Here is a 24,281-nt window from a genome sequence, read left to right on the forward strand (position 1 = left end):
ACGCGCTTACTGCAGCCTATTTGTAATATGTAGATTCTCCATTGCGGAATTATTGCACGTGGCCCGCCGAACGTTATTAGTACTTGTGAGAGAATCGCAACTTGCCAATGAAGGGGATGCTCGCGCTGGGCGACAGTCTGCGTTTTCGCACAATATGACGGTTTTTTTTTCTTGTTTTATTTGTGCGAGTTAACCTTGCGTACCGCCTACTACGCACTGCTGTTGCGTGAACGAACTAATGAAGTAGTAACTTGCTCACCTGGCTATCGAATAGCACTTTGTGCACTCTGTGCAAGGATACACTTTTTTGTATTATTCAATTCGCCATAAAATGTAAAACAGTTGTTAAGAAATTTAGTCAGAAAAGCTATGTCGCTGACAGCGCTGTAGCACTATGAAGATGTTTCACACGTACGTGCTTGTTTTTATTGCAGAAACAGTATAAAAAGACAACAGTTAAGGGCGAAGATTTCTTCGATCCATAACCTACGTGGCAGTGATGCAACAAAGGTGCGGGTATTTTATGGAACAAAGGTACGTTTCTTATTTCTCTTATTTCTTTTTGAATCGAATAATGTCCGCTGCCTTCTATCAGTCACTAACAACGCCAGAAAAAAGATCATGATAACGTAAAAAAGAGGTTTTGCGTAAAATAAAAACAATATGAATGCAAGGTACGCAATCCCGATTAGTATTGGCTATCTGGGAGCTTTACCGCGAACCTAAATCAAATTACAAGGATATTTTTCCAAAAATTTCGCCCCAAGTTAAAATAGCGCCCGGCAAGTTAGTTTTATCACTTCCATGTCATTCCATATCTCTTTTCTTTTTAGGGGACAATTTAAGTACTGAAGTGTCGAGTGTCCTGGTGCTACTACAGAGAAATATGTCTCCGTAGTTGCACCCGGACCGTGCAATAAAATGACATCTTAAGCACAACTAATAACCAATGAACAACAGTCCGCAGTTATGCACCTAACAACAACGCGCAAGTGCATTGCTTAGCCCCTCTATTTCGTTGACCACTGAGCCACTAAAACGCTGCAATCACACGATATTTATTACTACTCATGTTTACGACGACGTCACGTGCATTTTGCGGTGTGCTTGAACCACAAAGCAGCACCCGCACTGAAATGATTGTGTCGAACGGAGGGTACCACGACCACGCACAGCACTCTCGACAACTGCACTCACTGATCTTATTACTGTTTCAGAAAATGTGTCCCGAAATCCTGAAAAGGGAAATAGAATACTTGATCACTGCCTTCATAATTACTTTTTCTGTAGAGGCCGACACAATAAGATGACTAGAGACATAAATTACGACAGCAATTAAATCGCTTAAGTCAATTAACTTTTTAATTAATAGAGATGGGTGGTCGGCTCTAACGAGCGAGTTCAAGTCCTTCCTACGAAGATCCAATTGCCGCTTTCAAATTTCGAAAAAGCGACTTCTCGTAATTATTGCTGAGTCATCAAATTCGGCCAAATTCATAACCGAAACCTAAGCGCCGATGAGCGCAACTAGCCGACGACCACAGTGACGTCACTGTTTGCGACAACGAATTCAGTGGTGTTAGTTTTTCTGCATTCGTTGACGTACGTGCGCCACGCATCCCATAATCGCAAGCGAAGCCCAGACACCCACGAAACAAAGTCGATCGATGGTTGATCCGTACAAATGTCGCAGATTTCGTGCTCAGTAATAGGTTGAAAGCCAAGTGATCGGCGAGGACGCATTCGGGGTGACTTGCAGAGATGAAGTGCAAATAACGTTGCGGCAACACCGCTCGCGTCTCGGGGGCACGGGCTGGTTCGGGCACGTCATGCGCTCGTGATATTGTGTGCGCATCACGTATTCATGCGTATGTGTTATGTGATCCTCCTGCTAGCGTGCCGAAGAGGGCAGAGAAGGGATTTGGCTTGCGAAGGCTACATGGGGCGAGCGGCAAGGGTTTGCAGCTCGCCTCCTCGCATTATGGTTTCGCGCCGCTACAAATTATTGTTTTTCTCAGCTTCTAACAGACCGATTAGAAAAATTCTTGTGGCATAATGATCTTTATTGGGCTCGCAACAACGTCCAATGTCTAACTAAAATTCGTCATGTCACCTGGTGAGGGGCCCTTTAAGAGGGAATGGAGGAACCGCAGTAAGAACAGTAATAAAACATGAACAGCGTAAAAGGAGATCAGAAGTCCAAGTAGTAGCCACAAGAAGTTTGCCGCACAGCTCGAAAGGGCATATACGTCCGTTGTACCCCTTCAGTGTTTTTCTGCGTATTGACCGTCGACTCAAATGTGGAAAGTACGACAACCCATCAGTACCCGATGTCACAAACAAGTAAATGTCAGTCCGAGATTTAGGATATGAAAATGTCTGTTGATCCCGAACAGACTTCTTTTCAGTACACCAATAACCGAAATTCTAAGCAAATAAAATATTCGAGCTATAACGTAAAGACGTTCCTACCTGCCTCTTTCATTTCCTGTTTCAGGTCACTACCATTTCGTGTGTGTCTCCGGCGATGTCACAGAATAAAAAAAGCAGAACACTCACCACGTAAATGTGAATTGTAAGCAAAGAATAGTGGTTATTATACATATATTTTAATGGGAACTATTGTACTAGAACCTCTACTTAATGTCACTCGAAGTCTCGCACGGTCTTTCGCATTTTTCAGGTTTTTCAGTCGCCCTGCTCAAATCATTTGTTTTGCTTAGAAATTCACCAAGTGCATGGCGTAACCTTAACAAGACGACGTAATCTCTAATATAGGCGAAATAAATTATGATACCGCAGATGCACGATAATTACGTTGGTGACAAGACGTCGCATTGGCAATTGTCATACAGTGTGAAGCATGTTTTGGCACTACGCATTGAGGATACACGTCCAATCATACCCCATTAGACAATTTATTGCTATAGAAATTATAAGGACATTCCAGGCGCATTTTTGCCGTCGCCGTGAGGTTCCGTGTATAGTTCAACTGGGCCACATCTCTTCACGCGTTGTATGCTCTGTGTGCGCGTGAAAGCGTGTGAGGGCAGCCGACGATCTCAGCTCAAGCCGAGAGGAAACGATCCGGCCATATTACTAATGAAACGGCGCACGTATACGACCCGGACAAGGGAACACACAGCAGCACTGAGATTTAGAAAGACCCGATATACTAGGAATAAAGTTTACAATAGTGCGAACCTGGGCTTGTTTGGGAAGCATTATGAATCAAACAGCGCACGCATACGACCAGGGCACTGAAAGGGAAAGGAAAAGTATGTATATATGTGCCACGAAAACTGTTCAGCAAGCTAGGCAATGCGTCTTCTATCAATGCACCTTTTGAATCTTCACCAGTAACAAAAATCAGTTTTTTAGAACTAGTGCTATAAAAGGATCGGTTGATCTGAACCCTGTTTCCGCTGTCCTAGATCAGTGAAAGTAAGAAAGACGATTACTTTTAAGGGCTCGTTTCTTAGTTAGACACAATATTAATGAGAACTAACAGACAATAATGCCAAAGAAAGTATAGGGGACGTTATTCGTTGTAATTTATATAAAGTGTGAAGAAAGTAAAGCGGACGAAAAGATAACTTGCCGCCAGCAGGGACCGAACCTGCGGCCTTCGAATAACGCGTCCGATGCTCTACCACTGAGCTACGGTAGTGGTCATCCTCCCGTCCCCTTTACGGGGTATATATGTTCATTTAAAACTAAAAGTGTTAGTCAGCGCCAGTCGAAACCATCGTGGTGAGTGTGGAACAGTCTTTTTCTACCTGTTGGCGTCAGGTAGCACGTGATATTTTTACGAGCTGGCAGCTCACCAATAATCCCTCGCATACTACCTGAAGGCATCAAGTGTGCTAGAACGAGACCCTCGCTATGAATGAAAGACGATTACTTTTATGGGCTCGTTTCTTAGTTAGACACAATATTAATGAGAACTAATAGACGATAATACCAAAGAAAGTATAGGGCATGTTATTCCTTGTAATTAGGATAAAGTGTGAAGAAAGTAAAGTGGACAAAAAGATAACTTGCCGCCAGCAGGGACCGTCCCCGGCGGCAAGTTATCTTTTCGTCCACTTTACTTTCTTCACACTTTATCCTAATTACAAGGAACAACATGCCCTATACTTTCTTTGGTATTATTGTCTGTTGGTTCTCATTAATATCAGTGAAATTAGCTTATTGAGCACGTAGTGGGGAGGTCATTAGCTTGTCATGGCTGTCATATGCTGGTGAGAGTGAATATCAAAAACCTGGTGCAGAGGCCAATGAATGAGCTGTAATTAGAATCAAATTTATTTCCCAGATCTTTACTATATACGGTGTCTCGCACAGCGTACGTATTTCTTTGCGACGTCAAACATTAAAGATAGTCGCCTGACTTCCTTCAGAAAAAAACCACAGTGGTCACAACCGGCTGTGATATTTAGATGTGATAAGTCCCGTCGTTTTCGTAAATGGCGAAGTAGTCTTTGCAAAGTGCAGTAGGAAGCCACCAGCATAAAGTGAGGTCATACTTTTTCTTGCTCAACCTTCAGTCTTAGATGTTTCGAAATGTCTTTCAAATTTATGACTGAATGCTATATAATTGATATTTCGTAATAGCTGTTCTGCAGTTCTTGTTTAGCACCAAGTCTCCCCGTATCTCTTCAATCGAAAGCTATGTCGTAATCTTTCCAACAGATCGTTCTGAACCATTCATACCCGAAACATCTCAAGCCTAACAAATAAGTGTTGGTGTAACAAATCTAACGTAGACCCTTGGAGAGCGCTGCGACCGGGGCTTCGAGGACGTAATTTGATGCCGCAATGAAGGATTAGAGAGCAAAGGCCTTGAGTTCTGATTTTCACGACTCTTTACGAACACGTAACATTGCATTCAATTATATACATGAAAGAACGCAAATCAAGTACTGTGAAGAAGCTTTTCAGGCATCCTTTTCGGATTTATGGCCCACCTGGCCATAATTTCTCTGCTCTCTGCGATCATTGCTGATCGGCGATTATAGAAAAAAAATGACGCTGACCATCATGCGGCAAGATTATCCAGTCGTCAATCTGTGGTCGTGGGCTCCGCCTTCGAAAGCATAGCCACTATTTTCCTTATCCAGCATGTATAATTAAAGGGTTGAACGAGTAAGGGATGTCCCTTCTCATCCAAGCAGGTCAAAGGCTGCGTCGATCTTTTCTGAATCGTGTTACCGATTGCCCAAATAGGAAGTATGGAGATAGGTCCTTGTACGCTATTCACACAGGTACAACGGCGCAATGACCGTCTCAGTATCGGGTTCCGAGTTATTCAGAGAGGTTGCACCAGGAAAGGGAAGTACAATAGAAGCGCCACGTCTATGCTGCAGGAGGGCTGGGAGCTTTTTGAAAAGTTCAAGTCATGATTAAAACGTTGTACGTTTAGCAGCTTGAATGAAATTACCCTCCGCATAAAAAGCATCCCTGTGGCAATATCCCAAACCAGAGGCACCGAAGCTTACTACAATTTCTGCATTTAAGTTTAAGGCTATCTTTGAAAGCGGATTAATGAGAATTCTTTTTCTAACAATTGAACATTTGCGACATGACAAAAAATAATGTTCAATATTTTATATATAGAATTCACAGAGGGGCGATATCGTCAGACCAGCCCTGTGTCAGTATAGGTTTAATGGGTGGACACGACATCGAAATCTGGTGATCGTAATTTCTGATTGTCGAAATTGACTCCATTGAGACTTCCATGGAATTTTAGGTGCTGATATTCTGTCTACGTTGTTACTGATTCCATCCTATCTGTGCGAATTGATATTTTTTTATATCTGCTTGCTGCTATATATTCTACTACTGAAAATACGTTAATTATTGGGTCATCCAGCGATGCTCGCGCTAAGGAATCGGCCATTTCCTTTAATTTTAACCCACAGTGACCAGGAACCCACAATAGTTATAGGTAACTAATCTGAGGCGAAACAAAAGAGCGTAACGTGACTAGGGCTCGTGAGTTATGTGAAGCTGTGAGAGCTGTGCATGCAGAAAGGGAATTTGTTAGCTGTTCTGTATTTTGCTCCTTCTTTCTCTTCTTGCTCATCACAATATATATATATATATATATAATGCTGAAGCAGCCGTGACTTTGTTCCACACTGGAAGTATTCAATATAGTATTGCATGAACCCACTACCGTCGCCATGCCGTTCCGTTCCTGGAGTCGAGCGGGGATTCAGTAGCACTGTTTGCCAGCGATACGCTGGTATTTAAACACGCGACCCCACAACAGGTGCTCTTTAACATGTCCTGAAGCTTCCGCGACTCCACACGTACGACAAGTGCTGCTTATTTCACTTCGAAAACATTTATTAAATGCCGACGCCGTAGCACCGGCACAGAATTGATATTCAATGAGCGGATTCTTTGATGTGTTATTTTAGTCATGATGACTTAGCCAACGGCTCTACGGGGTAGCCTAAGGTAAGCATCTACAGACACAGCTGATATTTCCCTAAGGGGCACTGTAATGCTACACTCGCTTCTTTTTCTACTTTTTTGTAACCGGCCCGCTACGCGAGTAACCACTGCCTTTCGCAGGTTGCGCTGGAATGGTCTCAGAACGTTCCCGATTATTTTAGAGTCTTCCGATAAGATTTCGCGCACAACGCGAGCAATATAGTTTATTGTGAAACTAACGCGGCCACCAACGATAACACTGGAATCTTCGATGCCACATGTATAAATGCCGACCCACCTTACCGCTGATCAAATCATTCGCCGACCGACAACTGTATGCGTCGAAATTGTTGCAGCTTGAATGACATTGTTTTTCTGGGCACTAGTTCACGCTACAAAGAGTTTGATCTTTATCAGCTGCGATTACTTTCTTCACCGTCGCGTGCACGTGACAATATAGCGATTTTGACACTTGCGACGCGCTGTTTTAACACGAAGACACACGAAAAACAACAGATGGTATACACACGAGCGCGAACTAACAACTGTTTATTTGATGGAAACATCACACATATATACTGGGTGAAAGAAAGAGAGAAGGACTGGTAGCCTGCGCAAAGCACACAACAGGAGAACAACCATCTGCGCCACACATCAAATCTGTGCATGTCTAATATCTAAATTCCTTGTAAAAACGACACTTCATCATCGGTCAGATGTATCGATGGCGCACTAACGCACATGTCTTCGCCAAGGTTGCGCATCGTGAAGGCTTGGATAATCTCTCGTTCCCTCGTGTCTTTAGATCGCGATACCACTGTGGTGCCCTCGAGATCTGGCTGACATTGGCACCTGTTGCAATGGGTAGCTATGTTACCAGGGTGACAAATGTGCTTATTGTTGTAATGATGCTGGCGTAAACGCGAGTTAAGGCACCTACCGCTTTGTCCGATGTACCGTCTTCCGCATGATGAAGGAACACTATATACATCTTTTTCACACGGTACAAACTTGTTTACATGTTTCACAGAGCATGAATGATTTTCTCTTTTATGGTAGCCGTTGACTTGGTGACAAAGTGAAATTAGTTTGTTAGGCGCAGTGAATGACATGGGAATGCCGTGCGTATACCCTATCTATAACATGACAAGCTTAACAGCGCAAATAGATAATCTCTTTGTCAGTTAACGCTATCGACGGTGAACTGACACATGCTGACCCAACGCTATGCATGACGACGGCTTCAGAATCCTCTCGAGTTCGGGAATCGCGGTAGCTACAAGGGATGCGCGTAGCGTTAACTGCCAAAGAGATTAATTAACTGCGAACAATAGCGTTAACAGACAAGTAGATTAACTATATGTGCTATTAAGCTCCTCATGTTCTACCTAGGGTAAGACACATGCGTGTTTTCAAAAACCGCCCTCTCTTTCTCTCCTGTGAAAAATGTACAGACGGTTTCGCTGTTTGTAAACAAACTGGCGTGAGCCGAACGGCTTGCCCAAGAAGACTTCCGGCGCGGCACTTCCGGTAGTACTTTTTCAATGGTCCCGGCGGTGTTTGCCTGGTGTGTTTGAGTTTGTTGCTCTAATATTTCTGGCGCATTCCTTCTGACGTGTTTAGAGCGATGTCTAGCGACTACATGACGGGGCTCGACGACGTCGTACGCGAGAGGTACAAGCGGAAACTGCAGTAGCGAGTTGCCTGATCCGCTGGATAGAGAAGTTGTGCAATTCAGCTTTTCGACAGGAGCTCAAAACCTGCCTCCTGTCACAGCCGCGGACACATTTGGGTGTATTTGTCTAGGCACAACGTCACGATAAACGCTTATTGCTGCGGCTGTGTCACACCGAGCATTTTGATAGAGATTTCGGTGTGTCTGAAGGAATATAGATAAATGTACAGGCGCCCCAAAAGTAAAACGGAGCGCGCGAGCTGTGGGCAAACTAGGCAAAATTAGAATTACTGTATATGCTACCTAAAGGCAGCATATACAGTAACTCTAGGCAAAACATTGCATGCCAGCGCGCTCTATAAGGAGATAGCGAGAGTGCGTCGGCACGTTTGGCTGACCCATCGCGATATTCTGATGCTCGCCACATCACCGGCTCTAGCGAAGTCGCGCTGCTACCTAGTGATGCAGAACTATCGGTAAATTGACTATCGATAGTATCGATAGTCTTTTTGAAACTATCGATAGTGTAAACAAACTATCGATAGTGCAACTATCGACAAACTATCGATAGTGGAATCGGTAGTACCATCGTAATATTACTAGCGATATTACTGCCACGCGTGTTTATTGCTTTGTTTTGAGTTATTCGGGTTTCACCCACAAAGCAACGTCTGACGCAGACAGCGCCGTAATGTTTGAGAAGCTTCACAATTGTTTGAGATCATTCTGTTAAGATTACGCGCCGGACGCGAAAAGTCAAGTTTATTCGAGAGCTTACGCGAGCGCCAGCGATAACGCTGGAAGGTTTGATGACTGATTTGTAAAGGACGACGAGTTCCACCGATGATCAGATTACTCAACGGCTGACGACCGCTGCCGCCGCTATCAGTGCGCAGCAGGTATCGCTTGTATCTTGAGCTTTGGTTTTCTGGGCACAAGTTCGCCCAAATAAAGAGCTCCGTATTTCCCAATCTTGCTGCAGAGAGAGAGAAATAATAGAGAAGGAAAGGCAGGGAGGTTAACCAGTATAGGACAACCGATTGGCTACCCTACACATGGGGACAGGGTGGGGGAGATTTAAAGATGGAGAGGAAAGAGCATTCTTCACCGTCACAACCTCGTGACGATACTATCGATTGCGGTGTAAATAATGATGCGGTTGTTGGCCGGCCATATTGCGAAGATATTTGCAATAGCCTATACCACCAGCTTCGCTTAATTTATGAGCAATTTTTGGCAGAGAAATTATTTCTGTAGTGAAAATGGCGGAATATATCCATCAATAAATTCGTATCCAAAAGCAACCAGTTACACCTTACAATTACCTTCTTGATATTTATTTTGAAATCATAAAATGCAATATCAATTTGAAGCCGCGCAGTCCCACCACATGTAAAGGCTTCCTTTCCGCTATATACAGCTGAACAGTTTGACTTTATAATCATGTGTCAGCAAAGCACTCTGCTGAAGAACTATATCATGTCAACTTTCTTGCCCTTCAGCCTAGTTTACTCTAAGTTTACTCTCCAGTGAGTCCACGCTGTTGCTTTTGTACTATCGATAGTACCATCAAAATTTTTACTATCGATAGCACTATCGATAGTATTTTTCACCATCGATAGTTTGATAGTGACTCAGCTATCGATAGTATCGATAGTACCATCGATAGTTCTGCATCACTACTGCTACCATCACTGCTCGTCAGGGGACACATTAAACGCTTTATGCATTTCTTTGCCCGCGTCGTGAAGAAATATTCAGAGGCATGCGCTTTCTGCATCGCGAAGAATGTCAACACTGTCGCCCCTGACGAGCAGTGATGGTAGTAGCACGGCTTCGCTCGAACCGGCGATAAGGCGAGCATCAGAGTATCGGGATGGCTGAGCCGGATATGCCGACGCACTCTTGCTATCTGCAGCTCATCTTCTGATAGAGCGCGCTGGCATGCAGTTTTGAACAGTTTGGCCACAGCTCGCGCGCTCCGTATTACTTTTGGAGCACCTGTACTCATGTGATAACGTCAGGTGCGGCTGAGTCACGCGAACTACTATGGTTTACTCACGAGTACAGTATTCACGAATCAAGCTTTCAAGTTAACCCGCCTACATCTACTGTCCACATTCACACCGAAAGATACTTCAGATAGGGTGGGGCGATGTCCATTGGCGGCAAGAAGACAGGCGATGAGTTATTTGCTCGCACCGATGCGAACCCATTTGCAAGCGTCGCTCTTATAAAAAGCAAATGCAACGGCAACAAAACATGGGCACCGCGACGTACACTGTGCAGCGATTCAGGTTGCGCGCGGCGGCTTTGGTGTCCCGCGTGTTGCTTCGAACGGTACGCATCACTGATGAGGCTCCAACTAGAGGAAACACCTTTACGGTGGATTTTCAGCGTTAGCCAGCTTTCACATCTTGCGATCCACTTCAGGCGTCAGTGCACTTATCTGCCACGGGTGGAAGACGACGGTGTCCGACGTGTTCCTCGTAATTGGGGACCTTCGACTAACGTCTGAGCATCGTCTCTGTGCCATTAGAGTACGCCTTGAGCTTTATTTGCCTTTGATGAAGTGGACAGAACGAATCTACGCGCTTTTTGTGGGAATCCAGTTTTTCGCCTGATCGCTGCAGTCTAGGCGCTCTTTCTGCTTTCATCTCTCGGTAAACAGAACGTTTTGACTTGTGATAGCAAATTAGGTCCGGATCGCAGAGTGCATCCTGGCACTACATAGCAGTGCTAGAGTCGCGAGCGCTTCATCGGAATAATTCTATCTGCAGAAAACATCGAAACACAAGCAGCCGCGGCCAGCAACGCAGGCTAAAAGCACGCTAAAAACAAGGTAAACAGGCAGTTTCGTAGGGCGTGCTTCTGGTGAACACAAAATGTTGCCAGAGAACGGCAAGCGCTGGCGAAACCGTCTATAGGGAGCTTGCACGAACGGCGGCGACGCTATGCACTCTGGGTAGGCAGCCATTTTTTTGTCAGAGCGGACCACGGAGTGCAGTGGCGCAGTCGTGTTTGCGAGCGTTGGCGTAGCTAGCAGGTGTGATCAAGAGCGAGCGCGACGCCAGTTCAACTCCAAGAAGCGTCGTGCACGATGTCAGCTACACTGGAAGACTACACCCCAACGCTGTGCCGAAAAGACCGCGAGCGGTACGAAGAAAAGACGAGACTCTACGGGCTGCACCCATTCACGCTCCGTCGGACGACTGTGTAAGCGATGTGGACTTGTGGCCGCGCGTCGACATCGCCGATATTCACGAATTTCTCGTTTTGAGGACGAGTTTTATTACCGGGGAACAGCTGAAGTCGAGATAGGCCCTCGAGGGCCACAGTTACGAGTGGCTGGGAGCCGTGGGCGAAGAAAGTCGCCGCCGACACCGTGATCGTCGTCACTCAAGTAAGACGTGTTAATTATTTGACTTTTTCGTAGGTGCTGATGTTTATTTCTCTGCGCTGACTTGCGTCGGCTTTACGACAGATCCGCATTAACCCCTACTCACCAAGAGCTTACGGGAAGGTGCCGTAAGATTTACGCTACACTTGGCGTAAATGAGAAAGCTCAGAGGAGCATCGAGGCAAGAACAAGGAAGCGAAACATGTGTGTAAAATGGTACGCTTATTGAACTGGTCGAATCACAGCATTAGCACCTACGAAAAAGTCAAATAATTAACACGTCTTACTTGAGTGACGACGATCACGGTGTCGGCGGCGACTTTCTTCGCCCACGGCTCCCAGCCACTCGTAACTGTGGCCCTCGAGGGCCTTTCTCGTCTTCAGCTGTTCCCCGGTAATAAATCTCGTCCTCAAAACGAGAAATTCGTGAACATCGGAGATGTCGACGCGCGGCCACAAGTTCACATCGCTTACACAGTCGTCCGACGGAGCGTGTATGAGTGCAGCCCGCAGAGTCTCGTCTTTTCTTCCTACCGCTCGCGGTCTTTTTGGCACAACGTTGCGGTGTAGTCTTCCAGTGTAGCTGGCATCGTGCACGACGCTCCTTGGAGTTGAATCAGCGTCGCGCTCGCTCTTGATCACACCTGCAAGCTACGCCAACGTTCGCAAACACGACTGCGCCACTGCACTCCGCGGTCGGCTCTGACAAAAAAATGGCTACCTACCCAGAGTGCATAGCGTCGCCGCCGTTCGTGCAAGCTTCCTATATATTCGTGTTCGCACAAAGTGATGCGCTTTGTCTTGTCTGTTCTTCCTGTGTCTTCATTTTTCGCGCTCTTTTGCAGTCATGAAGCCATATCAGCAGGCTCACTCCCTTTTAAAATTTATTTCACACAGAAGTTTGTTTACAAATACTGCATACTTTACAGTGAGGGCGTACCATAGCGTCAGCAAGAACCGCTGTTCATCGGCGCTGCCTACGACATGTGTTGCCTGCAAAAAAGTTCATACTGGCATTTCGGCGTTCTTTCGAAGTGATCGTGGTAAAAAAAAAGATAACCACAATCAGAGCATTTAAAGTGCAAGCGCTAATGAGGGGGAGGGGGATGGGAGGGGCATTCAAGAAGCCCAACTGAACTGTCATTTCTCGCTTAGCTTGGTTTGACGCCCTTTATCAGGATAGTGAGTAAGGCCAGGTGATTGAACCTCCGTGTTTCAGCTATTCAATTTTCTTCTTTTCTGTGTGGGGGAACACTTTCAGGGCTGTATATTAAGACGACTGGATATCACTTGTTCGGTACCTAAATTAGTCAACATATGTGGGCTTAAAATCATCGTTACCAGTTGCAAGGTATGCATAAACTGATGTCTGGTTGGTTTTGCCCTGCACTCCTGGCTGCCGTTGCATGTACGTATTTTATATAATTTGAACGTATTTTAACGAATCTGAAAAATTTGCCCCCATATCGACCCAAAAGCGATATATTGAAATGTAGGAAGTCAGTGCAGTAAAAGCGTTAGGGGATGCATGAGCATCTCCGTGATTCGCCGGACTCATCTCTCGCTCTATATATTCCAAGAACGAATGTTTTTCTTCCGGCACTATTCATTTCATAGCTTTTGTTTCGTCAAGAGGTCTAATAACACCACTTGTTGCAAGCCAAGGAATAAGCGCCAAAAATAATCAAAGTTTAAAGCGTTGTGCAAAAATATCCCTGGAAATTCATAAAAGTCTGCTAACGAGCATGTGCTGCCGTGTGTGGTAGCTACTCCTACTCGATTTTGCATGTTGTCGATGCCCGATCAATTGCAGGTCGTGCACGATGCGCTCTCGGAACATACCGTATCGTTATGCTGCCTGACGAGTGTTGCGATTCGTTGTTCAAAGCGCTGAGTCAACTTTATCGATCGAAAAACAAGGTATTACATCTTTTTTTTCTCTTTTTTTGGAAACGGGCATTCATTCCACGTAGCAGCTTCAGAAGTTAAAAAAATTAGCGCACGCGGCTGACATGCAATCCGACATTTAAACCGTTGTGTTGAGGAAAAACACTCATAGTGACCTACGAGACGACATGAGAATGTCCCATATGTAATCCCCGTGCCCCAGCCGTGTCCAAATTGCCGCCATGCTCTGAGGGCTGCATTACGTTACCCACTCTTTCGAACTATGTTTCAAGTATTCTGTCTTTCGCTGTTATTCAAAACTAGAAAGAGATATGTTACTTCCATTTCAATTTCTAGAATATCTCATTGGGCTACCCATAACTATAACTATTAACACGCATTTTTGGCGCTCGACAGAGGGCCTCTTTTGTATTATTCTATTCCATCTACCAGAGTTGTAATATGTACTCGAAAACCTCTCGAAATACGATACCGTTGTATTAGGGCTACGCCTGTTTGTTCTTCAGCAGGTATAAATTTTTCCGTGCTCAGTTTTTGTACTCAGTTTCAACTCGCTCGTGTCGGACGCTCGACACGACAGCCACGCGGAAGCAGCCGATAAGTGCGTGAAACAGGAGCGCGATCCTCGCAAGTAAACTTGAAACGCGAGACTTTATATCAGAATCAGAAATGCTTTTATTTTCCTACGAAATTGTTTGGGGTCCTTCAGGCGAAAAGCTGCACAATACAGTTTGAATGCGGCTGAAGGCCCTCACATGGCAGCAGTAACACTAAAATCAGCATATATACACATGCTTAGCGTATATCCAAATACGCCATTTGAAACCAACTAAAAAAGTGCAACATATTGAATAACACTTGTGTTTTCCTAGAACACGTGGTATTTAAAAATAACGTAGAAGTGTAATATATTTAGTGAGAAGAAATGTGAAAATATGTTGTCATACATCAGGAACAGTGGTATTTACAACACTAAGAAAAGCACTGATCTAGACATAACTATGATGTACAATATGATGATACTTTGTATATTGAAACACTGAGCGCGAACTAGATATTACAGCAGAAAATTCGAAAAAGTAATAACGATTTCGTTTATATGTTCATTCCGACTTACAAAAGTACTCTCTAATTTGTTTGCGAGTCAAAGTATTTGGAATAAATCTTTCCTCTACTAATTTATTTAACAACGAAGGTAGGCTATGTCGTAGTGACTACATAAGATAATTTGTGCGTCTGTATGGTACCGACCACCTGTCTTGACTACGAGTGCGCGAGTCACTTTTTTTTATTCGAGTCGTGACGTATGCTTTAAGAAGGATTTGATATTGTGGGAGCCGAAACAAAATGAATATAAAAGTCGGCATTCGTAAAGATTTGTCGCACGTATTATATTATGTTTTTGAAAAAGTTGCGCGCTGGGATGAAAATAAGGTACATTGGCTATTTGTCAAAGTGCGCGTTTTTGAAGTTGAAGAACTGCACGAAAAGTTAGCTTTTGTGGTGGTGGCCCATACAAGCTCACAATAGCGAAGATGCGATTCAAACAAGGCGTAATATATTTGCAATTTTATCTTCTCAGGAAAAAAATGCCGACAGAGAGGCAGTACACCAGCGGCAGATGACGATTTTGAGATTAGTTCAACGTGATGGGTCCAATTCATGTGTTCTAAAAACGTAACGCCTAATACTTTGTACTTCCTCAAAATTTAAATGGAAGCACCATCCAAGAATAATTCTTGATTGAAACAAGACTGCCTGCTTCTCGCCTTGAATAATATGGCCTTCGATTTTGAGCTGTTAATTGTCAAAGCATTATTACGAGACCATGCTGACAGATTAGAAAGAATACTGCGAGATGTCCGCAACAGATCATCAAGTTCATATATATATATATATATATATATATATATATATATATATATATATATATATATATATATATAGATATATATATATATATATATATATATATATATATGCAAGGAAAGGACGACGAAAGCTTCTTGAAAGCAGATTTACTTAACGTTTTCAGCTGGTGGACCAGTCGTCGTCTGAAGAAGGCTGGTCCACCAGCTGAAAAGTTTAAGTAAATCTGCTTTCAAGAAAGTTTCGTCATCCCTTGCTTGCATATAATACATCGGGTTCAGTGTGAATGACGCTCAAAGAATGCGGTATATATATAAAGCAAAGAGAATGAGATTTAAGGGCTCGCTTTCCTTGTTAGACACAGTATTAATGAGAACTAGCAGATAATAATGCGAAGAAAAGTATAGGGGATGTTATTTGTAGTGATTAGGATATAAATATTGCGGGCATTCGCTTCACGCCTATTCGCTTCACGCAGATGACACACCGTTTTGCTTTCTTGCTGCAGAAGACACCGAGCTACCTCCCCGCAGTCAGCGAATTGTGGCCATCACGTCTGATGCCATTGACCATGGTGACCTGCTCGTACAACCATCTGCACTCTGTCTCACCAGAGGGATAGCCTTTCCATCAGGGCTGGTGCGTTTCGACGATGGCTCCGCATTCGTTTCTGCAACGAACCCGACATCCGAAAAAATTCTGATTCCTAAGGGTACAACGTTGGCTTGCGTCGCTATATCAGAGCCTTTTTCTGTTGTTCCTCTTCAAGCGGCTTCCCCTGAAGATCACTCTGTTGGACGATCCATATCCATCTCCACCCTTGAAGCTACCATCAGCTCCGACCTGACCCCTTCGCAGTCACAACAGTTGATCGCCTTGCTAACCAAGCATCAAGCTTCGTTCGACGCGCATTCCCCTGTATTAGGACAAACATGCGTCACCACGCATCGGATCGAGACTGATGGTAGGTCCATCGTTCGTCGCCGACCATACCGCGTATCTCTCGCCAAGCGGAAGGTCATCGAAGAAAACGTTGACGACATGTTGCGACGGAAGATAATACGCCCCTCGGCTAGTCCTTGGTCATCTCCCGTCGTACTAGTTCGAAAAAAAAGATGGTTCTTTACGATTCTGCGTGGATTACCGGTCGCTTAATAAGATCACGCGCAAGGACGTATACCCTATGCCACGTATAGACGACGTATTGGATTCGCTACAGGGGCCGAGCACTTCTCGAGTCTCGATCTACGTTCGGTATACTGGCAGATACCGATGCATCAGGACGATAAAGAAAAAACGGCGTTTTCGACCCCAGATGCGCTTTACGAGTTCAATGTAATGCCCTTCGGCCTCTGCAATGCTCCCGCAAAATTCGAGCGCATGATCTACACCGTTCTGCGTGGCCTCAAGTGGAAGACTTGCCTGTGCGATTTGGACGATATTGTTGTTTTCTCGTCAACATTCTCTCAACACCTACAACGTTTGGAGGAAGTGCTGACGTGCCTTGCTAACGCTGGCCTTCAGCTGAACACGAAAAAGTGTCATTTTGCCAGCAAGACAATTAAGGTCTTAGGCCACATTGTGAGTAAGGACGGCATTCGTCCTGATCCCGATAAGGTTTCGGCGGTTCTTCACTTCCCTCGTCCCGAAAGGAGCAAAGATTTGCGCAGTTTCCATGGCCTGGCTTCCTACTTCCGACGATTCATACGAGAATTTGCTTCAATAGCGGCACCTTTGCACAAAGTACTCGGTTCTCGTGTTCCCTTTGACTGGTCTCCCGAATGTGAATCGGCGTTCAGCCATCTGAAAAACGCCCTCACGTCCGAACCTGTACTTCGCCATTTTGATGAAACAGCACCTACACTCCTGCATACTCCTGCTAGTGGTCACGGTATCGGTGGTATTCTCCTGCAGCGAGATCAGTCATCACGTTAGAGGGTCGTCGCGTATGCAAGCCGCGTACTGACCAACGCTGAGAAGAATTACACCATCACTGAGCAGGAGTGCCTAGCTGTCGTTTGGTCGGTGCAGAAGTTTCGACCTTATCTACATGGCCGTCATTTTACCATCGTTACAGACCACCTTGCTCTATGTTGGCTTTCAACACTCAAGAACTTATGAGGTCGCCTTGGTCGCTGGATTATACGTCTGCAAGAATACCATTTCACTATTATCTACAAGTGTGGTAAAAAGCACCAGGACGCAGATGCGCTTTCTCGCTGCCCACTTCCTACGGCACCGTGCACTGGTTCTGCTACTAACTTCAGCGATGAATGCTCGGACGGTCCTTCCACGCATGTCTCTTCCTTAGCCGCTCTTGACCAGATCTTTCCTGACGACCACGGCTCGATGATGTCTCTGCAACTCTCTGACTCTTACTGTCGACGCATCATAGACCTCCTTCAGGGAAATTCGCGGCCCCCTAATGCCCGCCTTCGTCGACAGCTCACGCAGTTCAAGCTTGATAACCACATCCTTTACCGTCACATCTATCACCCAGACGGTCACCGCTGGGTGCCCGTTCTGCCTCGCTCTCTTAGCGCTGATATTCTTAAGGCCTGTCACGACGACATGATTGCTGGTCACCTTGGTTTCCAGAAAACGTACGACCGCATTAAAGGTCGCTTCTATTGGCCTGGCCTATCCACCAGTGTAGCGAAGTACGTCAATTCCTGCAACCTCTGTCAGCGCCGAAAGCTCCCGACATCACCTCAAAGCGGCGAGCTGCAACCCCTTCCGTGTCCGTCGGCACCCTTCGAAGTCGTTGGCATTGATCTGTATTCCAGGCATTGATCTGTATCCTCTTCCCACGACTCCCACTGGTCATCGCTGGATAGTGACAGCTGTCGACCACTTGACACGTTACGCCGAAACAACCTGCGTGACTTCGGCGTCGGCTTCTGAAGTGGCTGCATTTATGCTTAAAGCCCTAATCTTGCGTCACGGTGCTCCTCGTGTCATACTGAGCGACCGTGGAAAAGCTTTCCTTTCACAAATTGTTGAGGAATTGCTCCAAGCCTCCGGTACCACGCACAAGACAACCTCCAGTTATCACCCCCAAACCAACGGGCTAACTGAGCGATTTCATCGCACACTCTCCGACATGATAGCCATGTACATTGAGCCATACCACACAAACTGGGACGCAAATTTGCCTTCATTCTAAGAGACAGGGCGTGCAAACACGGACACAAGAAAGAGAACAGGACACCACTCTTTCTTGTGTCCGTGTTTGCACGCCCTGTCTCTTTTTAGAATGAATACGTACCAACTAGCTCAGCTGTCTGTTATTCTAAGCAAATTTGCCATTTGTACCTTTTGCATATAATACCGCAGTGCAACGCACAACTGGCTACTCGCCATTCTACCTTGTCTATGGCCGACCACCAACTTCCCTTCTTGACGTCTCTTTCTTGTCCGCCCCTGTCACTCCATCTGCATCTACCTGTGAACAATATGTGTCCCGAATCCTTCACTGTCGCCAGCTCGCCCGGGTGAACACTGAGGCAAGACAACAGCACCGCAAGAGTCTCCATGACGCATCTCACAGTGCTGTGTTCTTCCACCCCGGCGACGAGGTGCTACTCCGGACACCAGTTCGCACTACTGGCTTGTGCGACAAATTTCAGTTTCGGTTTCTTGGCCCATACACTGTCTTGGAGCAGACCTCTCCCGTTAATTATCGCGTCGAACCTGTTATTGCCCCAACTGACCGGCGCCGTCGCGGTACCGAGATCACGGTGTTAGAAGTATTATAGGTGGACCGACGGCGCCTCCGGAAGCGGCGAACTTCTGTCCGCGGTTTGTGGCGTCTGGTTCACAGGGCCCTAGATGGCGCTACACTACTGGTGGCTCAAGAGCGGTATCAGGCGTGGTCGCTTCGGAGCCGCGACCGCCCCTCGAAATGAATAAAAAACTGTGCGTTCGCGCTATAACGAGGGCAAAAATAAATAAATAAATGATAGCTTCGAATAAATCGAAATTTGGACGATACAGCCGCTACCTGTTGAATATATTGAATTTGCCACCGCGAAGGTTGGCGGTGGCAAATTCAGCATATGCTTTCCTCATTCGGACAATTAAAGATATGACAGTGACGTCACGCTGAAATATGACAAAAATTAGTTCTATTTGTAGAAGTATAGTTTAGATAGTACCGCATTAGCCGTAGTATTACAACAGAAAATACTGTCTTTGCTGTCGCGAACATTCGAAGTAATTTGCGGTCGTTGATCGCGGATAAAAAAATGTGTCACGAATACGACTTTTTAGCTGGTCGTGCATAAAATACTGAATTTTAGCGAATGCCAGCAGCTAAGTTTGAGGCACCGACGAAGGATATGAAAAAGCATCCTGGTTTGGCACTGCGAGAAGGGCGAGACATTATGAATGGTGGATATATGTTTCCGATTCTTCTCTGTTGCGAACTGAGGAATATATTTCACTGTTTATGCCTCGCATAGTCACCCGAAGACAGCGTTACTACTTCGTCTTTCAAGGAACACGTCGATCGCGGTGTGCGGAGTCTTTACGAGCGTAGCCAGTCAACGGCGATGGTACACCGGTTACGGTACTCGGCTGCTGACCGAAGTTCCCTGTTTCGATCGCAGCCACGGCGGTCGCATTTTGATGGAGGCGGCATGCTAGAGACCCGTGTACTCTACGATGTCAGAGCATGTTAAATAACACCACATCGCCGAAATTTGTGGAGCTCTGCTACAGCGTGCCTCATAATCATAACGTGGTTTCAGCACGTAAAACCCCAGATATTCTCATTGTTAACAAGCGTAGCTTTCGCACGGAGAGAGAAATACTGCACACGCACGTAGGTGTTAAAAAAAACGGGCCAACTCACGGCGTGGATGAACTCAAGACGATGAACTCAAAACGAACTCAATACTTCGTCGGCACGGCGTCATTAGCCAGAGCCGCCTTTCGTAATGTGCTCACCTTTTGTACACTGCTTCCCACGTCTTCGTTATGTACCTCGGCTCGAAGTGCTTCTCGCACACGTAATCAGTCGACTGCAGCACGCGGTCCTTGCGCGGAATCGCAGGGCGCCAAACATTCAGGCGTTCCGCATCTCGGGGTGCAGAAAAATCGACTTTTCAGTGCAGGTCTTATACACAGAGCTGCACCGCGGCACAAAACACTTTCGGCCCATTTCACGGCTTTCTCACTCGAATAGCATGACCTGCCATCGCACAAAAAGAATTAAACGAGGAAGCAATGTGGCGACAACTGCTTCGTCACCGTGGTGTTGTCGGAAGAGAGGCCGGCGCGCGCCGCTGTGAGCCTCTTGACTGCTCCTGCCATCTCGCGGCGTGACGTCGCGGAGGAACCGAAGTTCGACGCAGCGAGCGCATGGCGCCGGTGCTGCGTCGTCCCACCTGTACTTCTAACACCGTGACCGAGATTGTGCATGTATCTCGTATGCAGCCTTTTAACAGGCGTTCTCCGTACCTTTAAGTTGCGGCCAGGATGGCCGCTTGCACGCGGGGGAAATTAGTGTGGGCATTTATCAGGCCCTTCTTCATCATCTGTACATTATCATCATCACATGGTGTTCTTCATCTTCTTCGCTTGTGGGAACATATCTTGACATTGTTCTGTGCCTCAGATGTGTTCGGTTCGCTAAGTCTCGAAGGCTTAATAAAGGCGTGTCAACTGCAACGTCACAATATGAAGAAAGTAAAGTGGACGAAAAGATAACTTGCCGCCGGCAGGGACCGAACCTGCGACCTCAGAATAACGCGTCCGATGCTCTACCACTGAGCTACGGCGGCGGTCATCCTCCCGTCCACTTTATGGCGTATATCATCATCAGCCTGTCTATGCCCACTGCAGGGCAAAGGCCTCTCCCATGTTCCGCCAATCAACCCGGTCCTGTGCTTTCTGCTGCCACGTAATACCTGCAAACTTCTTAATCTCATCTACCCACCTAATTTTCTGTCTCCCCCTCACGCGTTTGCCATCTCTTGGAATCCAGTCAGTTACCCTTAATGACCACCGGTTATCCTGCCGACGTGCTACGTGCCCGGCCCATATCCATTTCTTCTTCTTGATTTCAACTATGATGTCCTTAACCCCCGTTTGTTCCCTGACCCACTCTGCTCTCTTCCTGTCTCTTAAGGTTACACCTATCATTTTCCTTTCCATCGCTCGCTGCGTCGTCCTCAATTTAAGTTGAACTCTCTTTGTAAGTCTCCAGGTTTCTGCTCCGTAGGTAAGTACCGGTAAGATGCAGCTGTTATATACCTTCCTCTTGAGGGATAGTGGTAGATTACCATTCATGATTTGATAATACTTGCCAAATGAGCCCCAACCCATCCTTATTCTTCTAGTTATTTCACTCTCATGGTTCGGCTCCGCGGTTACTACCTGTCCTAAGTAGACGTACTCCTTTTTCAACTTCCAGTGTCTCGCCACATATCGCAAAGCGCTGTTCTCTGCCAAGATTGTTCCACATTACTTTAGTTTTATGCATATTAATTTTCAGACCTACTCTTCTACTTTCCATATCCAGTTCAGTAATCATGAGCTGCAATTCGTCTCCCTCGTTACTCATCAATGCAATGTCATCAGCGAATCGTAGGTTACTGAGATACTCTCCATTAACTCTTATCCCTAACTCTTCCCAATCTAGGGCCCTGAAAACCTCCTGTAAACACGCGGTGAATAACATTGGAGATATCGTGTCTCCCTGCCGTACGCCCTTCTTTATTGGGATTCTGTGGCTTTCTTTATGGAGGACTATAGTGGCTGTGGATCCGCTGTAGATTTCTTCCATTATGTTTATATAGGCTTCGTCGATGCCCTGATTTCGCAGTGCCTGCATGACTGCTGATGTCTCCACCGAATCAAATGCCTTCTCGTAATCTATGAAGGCTATGTATAGGGGTTGGTTGTATTCCGCGCATTTCTCTATCACCTGATTGATAGTATGAACATGGTCTATTGTTGAGAATCCTGTACGAAATCCTGCCTGTTCCCTTGGTTGATTGAACTCTAATATCGTATTAATTCTGTTAGCAATTACTTTTGTAAATAGCTTGTAGACAACGGACAGTAAGCTTATGGGCCTGTAATTTTTCAGGTCCTTGACGTCCCCTTTCTTATGGATTAAGATGATGTTGGCATTCTTCCAAGATTCTGGTATCCTCCCCGTCGAGAGGCACTTCGTATACAGGGTGGCCAGTTTCTCTAACATAATCTCTCCACCGTCTTTCAACAGGTCTGATGTTACCTGATCCTCACCAGCTGCTTTGCCTCTTTGCATTCCCTTTAGGGCTTTCTTTACTTCTCCTGTCAATACTGATGGGATGTCATATTCCTCTGCGCTATTACTCCTTTTTACGGTATCATCCTGAATGCCTCGGCTGCTGTACAGATCTCTGTAGAACTCTTCCGCTACCTCAACTATTCTATCCATATTGTTTGTGACCTTGCCTTCCTTGTCCCTTAATGCATACATCTGATTTTTGCCTATGCACAGTTTTGTCTTCATAGCTTTGAGGCTTCTTCCGTTCTTTAGAGCATGCTCAATTCTCTCCATATTATACTTTCTTATGTCGGCTACTTTACGCCTATTGATTAACTTCGAAAGCTCCGCCAGCTCTATTTTGTCTGTTGCATTTGAGGCTTTCATAGCTTGACGTTTCTTAATGAGGTTTTTCGTCTCTTGGGATAGCTTACCAGTGTCCTGTCTAACGACTGTACCCCCGACTTCCACTGCACACTCCTTGATGATACTAGTCAGATTATCATTTATTGCGTCAACGCTAAGGTCGGTTTCCTCGGTTAAAGTCGCGTATTTATTCTGAAGTGAAATTCTGAATTCCTGAACTTTCCCTCTCAGAGCTAGTTCATTAATTGGCTTCTTGCGTATCAGTTTCTGCCGTTCCTTCCTCACGTCAAGTTGAATTCTAGATCTTACCATTCTATGGTCACTGCATCGGATCTTGTTAACTACTTCCACATCCTGTACAATGCCTGGGTGGCCGCACATTATGAAGTCTATTTCATTTTTAGTTTCGCCATTAGGACTCCTCCACGTCCACTTACGAGTAGCCCGTTTTCTGTAGAAGGTATTCAAGATGCGTAAATTATTGCGTTCTGCAAACTCTACTAGTAACTCCCCTCTGGCGTTTCTAGAGCCGATGCCATATTCCCCAACTGCATGATCTCCAGCCTGCTTCTTGCCTACCTTTGCATTAAAGTCGCCCATCAGTACAGTATACTGTGTCTTTACCTTACTCATTGCTGATTCTACGTCTTCGTAGAAGCGTTCAACCATTTGATCATCATGGCTGGATGTAGGCGCGTAGGCCTGTACCACCTTCATCTTGTACCTCTTATTAAACCTAATTACGATACATATCACCCTCTCATTAATGCTATAGTATTCCTCTATATTGCCAGCTATATCTTTATGAATAAGGAACCCTTATTCATAACCCCACTCCTAGTTCTCTTCTGTCAGCTATGGCGTATATATGTGCATTTAAACCTAGGAGTTTTAGTCAGCGCCGATCGCAGCCATGGTGGCGAATGTGGGACACTCTTTTTCTGCCTGTTGGCGTTACGTAGCACATGATCCTTTTAGGAGCTGGTAGCTGACCAATAATCCCTGGCATACTACCTGAAGGCATCAAGTCTGCCAGAACAAGACCCTCGCTATATATATATATATATATATATATATATATAACAGTCCTACAATTCTAAATCAGAAAAACCTTGACATTGCAGACATTTTGAACTCAATACTATCGGAATTGGAAAGACAGGGAGAAGTGGGGGGAGAACAAACACGTGAGGGGAATGGTCATCCAAAGCACTCAGCATGCCTTCTTCAGCCCGAAGTTAACAGGGTCACGAGTTCGAGCCCCCTGTCGCGCCTCTTTTTATTTATTTTTATTTATTTTAGGGGTAGAAGTAGAAGGGATTGTTAGCGCCTCCCTTGTGAATGACAATTAGTCG

The 24,281-nt window shown here is 45.5% G+C and overlaps 1 long non-coding RNA gene across 6 annotated transcripts in view; it reads left to right on the top strand.

The window, feature by feature from the left end:
- Window positions 1–5,646: 5,646 nt before the first annotated feature.
- LOC119392715 (uncharacterized) overlaps window positions 5,647–24,281 on the top strand; it is a 65,287-nt gene continuing 46,652 nt past the window's right edge. Inside the window, exons 1-4 of one of the 6 annotated variants that reach the window (XR_005183687.1) lie at window positions 5,741–5,755; window positions 12,784–12,873; window positions 13,336–13,442; window positions 15,808–15,938. This is a non-coding gene — a long non-coding RNA (uncharacterized LOC119392715). Of the gene's footprint in view, window positions 5,756–12,783; window positions 12,931–13,335; window positions 13,443–15,807; window positions 15,939–24,281 lie in introns of all 6 variants that reach the window. The other 5 variants (XR_005183680.1, XR_005183678.1, XR_005183691.1 and 2 more) reach the window with 5 other exon arrangements.

The sequence above is a fragment of the Rhipicephalus sanguineus genome, chromosome 1, assembly GCF_013339695.2.
Source record: "Rhipicephalus sanguineus isolate Rsan-2018 chromosome 1, BIME_Rsan_1.4, whole genome shotgun sequence".
In the NCBI taxonomy this organism is placed as follows: Eukaryota; Metazoa; Arthropoda; class Arachnida; order Ixodida; family Ixodidae; genus Rhipicephalus; species Rhipicephalus sanguineus.